The following is a 6,325-nucleotide window of genomic DNA, read 5'->3' as shown; positions in this document are numbered from 1 at the left end:
ATGCAAAGGGAGCTCTCAACCGGTCCGACCAGCTAACCCCCATGGAGAGGAATTAAGGAAGGTGAATGCTGCCCTGGCTGGGGGGCAGGGCTGGAGGAGATTGAGTTAGTTCTTGTCTGGAAAGCAAGGGAGAAGAAGCTGGGGAGGGGGCTGGGACTCCCCCATCTCAAGGGGGGGCACTGAGGCCTCCTAGCCTCAGTTCCTGTAACCAGATTACATCTGTGCTGTGCTATATCCTGGAGAAGCAATAACCTATCTCCATTCTACTGGCTAGTGGAGTCTGTTCGTGCCATTTCAGGGTGCAGGAGACAGGGGACCCCAACGTGCCATCACAGAAGGCTGCTACCAAATCCCCCCTCACTCTTCTCTTCTGCAGACTACACAAACCCACATCCCTCAGCCTCTGCTCGTAGGTCCTGTGCCCCAGCCCCGGAATCATTTTCGTCTCCCTCTGCTGGACCCTCTCCAATGCGTCCACATCCTTTCTGTAGTGTGGGGCCTAGAACTGGACACAATCCTCCAGATGTGGCCTCCCCAGAGCTGAATAAAGGAGAATAATCACTTCTCTGGATCTGCTGGCCACGCTCCTCCTAATGCACCTAAATAACCATTGACCTAAATAAACAACTAAAAGGTCTAATTTCCGCTGCTCTGCAGTACAAAGACTGAAGCAGCACAGAGAAAATGTAATTGCTATAGAAGAATTGCTGGTTTTTGAAATTGTATTGTGCTTTTATGAAATTTACGGCCACCTACATATTTTATGGACATGTCCAATTGAGGCTAATTTTGTATGGACTGTTCATACATGTACTGTTGGTTGGTAAGCCCACTGAGACGGCTTCTGTTTGGTGGAGCAGTAGAGTTAAGGCAGCTTGTGCCTGTCCTAGCTCTGCCGCACTCCTGAAAGCAGCTGGCGTGTACAGTGATGGCTCCATGGTGCCATGTTCTGCCCCACTCTGACAGGCACCGAGCCCACAGCTTCTACTGGCCACAGCTCCCTGTTATCGACCAGTGGAAGCTGCAGGAGAGGTGTCTTCCGGCAAGGATTGCGTGGGAGCACTCCCTTCTCTGCCTTTTTCAGGGACATGTCAGCCCTGTCCAGGAGCACCACTTACCATGGGGATCACAACCCCAACCTTGGCAGGTTCCCCAAGTAGTACAAGGGCCCTACCATCAATCAAATGTTAGCTCTGCCCCCTACCCCAGCAGTCCCGTCTCCCCTGTCACCGGAAGTCTCGCCCTTGGTGGTAATACATCTGGGGACAAGAGGGACAGGTGACTGGAAATAAGGGGTGTCATGTGACCCCTCTGAGGACTCGCCTTGCCTCCCTCTACCAATCAGGAAGGGTTTTTTCCCCCCCATGTGGGACCACCCCATGAGCCGCTTTGACCAATCGGGGGGCAGTTCCAGGATCGGATGACCCGCCCAGAAGTGGGTCATGCGACCCTTCTAAGAGCTTCCCATGACACCCTCATGGGCAAGAAGTTTAACGAGTCTATAAAACAAATGCCCATGGCCTTAACTTTCACACACATTAGTTTACTACCCTGAGTGATCAGTTCTAGGCACATCTTTTCCTTCAGTAGCTGTCTCACGACTAAGTACACATCGTAGCCTTTGGAATTGTGCGCTATGAATGTGTTGTCAAGGAACTCTTTGCCAATAAATGTCTTAACGAACATAGAGAGACACTCCCTACACTTAAATTCCCAGGATTTTTCTGGTTTTACGGCCATAGCAAAAATGTAATTGGGGGTGTGCAACCCCGTCTCCTCCGTGCATTCGAAATCATAAAAAATATACTTTCTGAGGATTCGGGCTAAGGCTGTCCAGAAAACATAAATGACTGTCAATGTTGCCAACAAGAAAGCCCTTACACTGCTTACAGCACCGTCGCTTGTCCACATAAGACTGACACACATCACACCAAGTTTTAGACAGGCATTCGACTTGTTTTTTCGATGCGCAGTCTGTGTCTGACTAAGAACTCTTTGGATCAACAAAATGGTCTACAGCTAGGACACCCATGCTGTCTGAGCACGTTGCCACCTCTGCTTGAGCAGAACAATACCTGTGAGAGTGGTCGTGACTGTACACTGTGATAAAACTCAATTTTTCGCTCCGAACAACTTTTTCACATCCAGAACCCCATAATGATGCTCACCGTGCAACAGGATAAAATCGTCTTGGGGAACACCGGGCCCCCCATTTTAAAAAAGCCCCAGCCGCCTTTCGCCGTATACAGCACCACCTGTATGTTAACTCCTTAATGCTGTTCAAACTTTGCTACGTCACTGAGCATAACCTGTTTTGGATCTGACCACCCCAGTTTCCCGGGAAGCTCTCTCACCCCCTCTAACAATTTGGCGTCCGTAGGTTTACGATCGGACATGACGGCCAAGAGCCCGCACGCAAAACACAGACTGGTACCGGTGTAAGCCAGGTCTACTAAACATGGTCTCTTTTATGAATAATTTAAATACTAAGGATAGAGTTTTAAATTCTACGAGCACCGCCACCCCTGTTTTTTACAACTGTCACAAGGAGGCGCATTGTTCCATTGAGGTGCAACTCTCTATTACTCTGGAACACCTTTGAGGTCTGGTTTAAAAAACCCTCAGCAGTCAGCTCGTTCCTAGACCTTCTGACCGAAAACAAAGGGTTAGTTAAATTACGGCTCTCTAAACGTAACTGAACATAATAATCAGGGCCTAACATACCATTAACGTCATCTAGAACTAACTGTATTCCCCTACGCATGGCTTCAATAACCTGTTCAGCTGAATTTATTTGCTCAAGATTGACAAAACGAAATGCCTCACAATACACTTACCCCACAAATCTAGGTACTTCACGTTGCCAACTTCTCGCTCTCTCCATATACAATTCTGGATTTTCAGGGGCACTTGAGGGTTCCTCTACGGGCCCATCAGGGGCATCTTCTACCTCAGATGCTATTTCAGAGTCAGAGCCGTCTCTGTGAAATTCATCAGGACTAGCCAGGGACCCGTCTACAGACTCACCACCCCGCAGGTCAGATAAGCCATTTTGTGAGCCTCCAGCAGGGGGCAACTCTTTTTGGTATTTTTTCCTCATCACCTCTTTAGGCTTTTTTAAAAAATTTGCAGTGATCTTGGCCTGGAACTTTTTGGAGGCCACCCATTTATCCGCCAAATGCTATCCCCCCTCTTTCTTTTAGGCCCCCTGAGGATACAGAGTTCACCAGTTTTCTGAATGAAGCATCAAACTCTTCCCCCATACTAGAATATGGGGGAGCTGTGCTGAGCTTATAGTTTTGGGAGAATGGTTTGTCAGTCCTTGGTTTTTTATTCACAACCCCTAGAGCGCGTGCTCCGGGTTGGTGAATGTGGGCGTTTTCGCTCCCAGTTTCCTCAGGGCTTGGTGTGGCAGTGGCCACTGAGGAACTGGAGTTGTGTTTGTGTGGCTGCAATACCTCGGCATTGCAGGAGTTTTCAGTCCTTGGTTTTTTATTCACAACCCCTAGAGCGCATGCTCCGGGTTTGTGAATGTGTGTGGTTTTGCGCACGTTCAGAACCCCTAGAGCGCGTGCTCCGGGTTTGTGAAGTGGGTGTTTTCGCTCACAGTTTCCTCAGGACTTGGTGTGGCAGTAGCCGCTGAGGAACTGGGGTTGTGTTTGTGTGGCTGCAATACCTCGGCATTGCAGGAGTTTTCAGTCCTTGGTTTTTTATTCACAACCCCTAGAGCGCGTGCTCCGGGTTTGTGAATGTGTGTGGTTTTGCTCACAGTTTCCTCAGGGCATGGTGTGGCAGTGACCGCTGAGGAACTGGAGTTGTGGTTGCATGGTTGTTTCTTACCAGAGTCTTTTGTTTTGTCCTTGGGTTTGACGTATGTGAGGTTTGGACCGCCCGGATGCTTCATCTGCATTCTTGTGGTGTTTTGCGTTGTTAAGGGTCTCAAAGCAGATTCCTGGTTCTTTGGCGGTTCTGGAGGAGGTGTCCTTGTAGCTCTGACTACAGCATTGTCAGAAAAGTTGTCCATGCATGTGAGGTGGGGGAGAAACATTTTTTATTGTAAAAACACAACAACAACACATCTAAACTTTACCATCTCCCTCACCCACACCTGTGTTTACTTAAAACCTCATAGAGCCACCAAACCGACAAGCAAAATATATTTACTGGGCTTCATCGTTCCATCGGTCACTGATGCTGGGGAATTTTCCTTTTCAGCTGTCTCTTTCCTTTTTCTTTTGAGCTCGTTTTCCCTCTGGTCTAAGGACCTCTCATGTTTTGACCGTACTGTGGAGCAAACAACATTATTATAAAACACATGAAACCCTCTTGTAAACTTTAAAATTATTAGGGGGTTTTCTATTTAAAAAGTTATAGCTTCAAAAACAAAATAATCCATTTCAGGCTGTACAACAAATACCAGTTTTGAGTTTATTTCTACCACTTTAAAAAGAACAAACAAACAAAAACCCACAAAATTTTTTTAAATACATCTCATTTTGTAGAATAAAAGCCAAAACTGCTTTTAAAACCCCTTGTTAGTTTCAACAAACCAAGTACTTAAAAAAACCCTACACCTATGCCTTGCACAGCCCCTCTCCCTCCCTCCACACACATACACTAAACAGTACCTTTATAACACACACCAAACCAAGTTTGCAGCCATATTCTTTTCAAAACCCACATGCATTGAACACATCACATTTTGCACAGAAAAAGCAACCCACCAAACACTCTATACCAGCAGTTTGCCAACATCTATTTTAAAAACACACCTGTGTCTGTGTCAAACTCCATCACACACACACCTTCAAAAACTCCCCACAACGGTTTTAAAACCATTTGCAACTATATTTTGTTAAAAGCAGCGGTATGCAACAAACTGTTTTTTAAAAACCACTTATCTGTAGCATAAGCCCCTGAATCACCCACAACTTAATCCCTACTGCCAGCTTTTTTAAAATAAAATCGCCAGGTAAAAACACTCCACCTTTTTGTAACCATCCCAGATACTTTTAGCCTAACCCCACCACTTCCTCCCCCAACTCAGAATTGAACATTTATTTTGAAAACACATTTGGCACAGAAAGAACAACCCACCAACCAAGAGTTTGCCAACATATAGTTTAAAAACACCAATAACTCCCCCACAATTAAGTTTTGAAAAAAATCCAACTCACAATTTAAACATTACAATTAAAGAAAAAAATAACCCGCACGCTTTAAAAATGATTATGGATAGTTACCTTCTACCACAGGGTAAAGGCATGCTGGCACAGGGCTATTCTATTTTCCCCTATGTATATTTGGGACTATGGAATAAAGAACAAGCAAAAAATGTGAGTTAGGATTACCCCCAAATGCTTCAAACCCCATTTTAAAAATACACCTAGGTCTTGCACAGACCTCATCTCTCTCTCTTACAAATCACACACACACAAACCCTGCATAAATTTAAAAGCCAACTGCAAAAAAGTTACCTTTCACTATGGGCACATGCTTGTCCTGTCAATCCCCCCGCCCCCAATGTGTGCTTGGGCCTTAAGGTTAAAGAATAAGCACAAATATTAGTTAGTATTACCCAGGGTTTTTTTCCAACAGTATTAACCACAACTACAGTTAAAAATGGTTTTTACCTTGGCCTGGTGGGGAACTGCAGATTAAAATTACTAGTTCCATGTTAAACAGATCACACTGCAATAAAGAGTGGCATTACGTAATATATATTTTCAAAGTTAAAAACAGGGAACACACCTTCTGCTGTTGCAGTCCAGCAGCCATTCAAGAAAGTTTCTGTTGAAAAGGACAGTCTCCAAACTACCTAGGTTTTTGATACATTCCTAACCCATTGTTTCAAACAACTTCAACAGTAACTAGCAGGTGAATCTGATCACTGCAACTCTGAAATAATAGATCCTTAAAGAGTTTAGGCACCCCTCCCTAGCATTGCCCTTTGTGATCTGAGGGTGAAAGAATTAAGCTGTCTTCACAACTGAGTTGCTTTCGGCTACATTTTTGTCCTTTTAGTTAAAATATATTTTTTGTAGGGCTTTCTTACAGTATTAACAGTAAAAGCACCAATCCTTAATGTAGCTGTACCCATTTCCACGTGGAGACCTTTTGCAGATATCAATACATGTCTTGGGGTTTGTTTTTTTTAAACATGCTTCTTTCATGCTGAAGGCTTGGGGTTTAAATGAAATGCTTTTAAATGTTTGATTGTCTTTAGAGCAAATGCTTGTTCTACAGTATGGGTAAAAGTTGGAAACATTTCAGTTTGGGGTTAGACCCTTAATTTTTTTTAACTTTTAATGGCTAAAAAAAAGTA

General features: G+C 44.7%; 1 pseudogene; it reads right to left on the bottom strand.

The window, feature by feature from the left end:
• Positions 1-2,019: 2,019 nt before the first annotated feature.
• On the bottom strand, positions 2,020-6,100 carry LOC149521237 (uncharacterized; annotated as a pseudogene).
• Between the last annotated feature and the right edge of the window lie 225 nt (positions 6,101-6,325).

Source organism: Pelodiscus sinensis, chromosome 30 (assembly GCF_052426305.1).
Source record: "Pelodiscus sinensis isolate ZL-2025 chromosome 30, ASM5242630v1, whole genome shotgun sequence".
Taxonomy (NCBI): domain Eukaryota; kingdom Metazoa; phylum Chordata; order Testudines; family Trionychidae; genus Pelodiscus; species Pelodiscus sinensis.
This window is presented reverse-complemented; position numbering and strand designations above follow the sequence as displayed.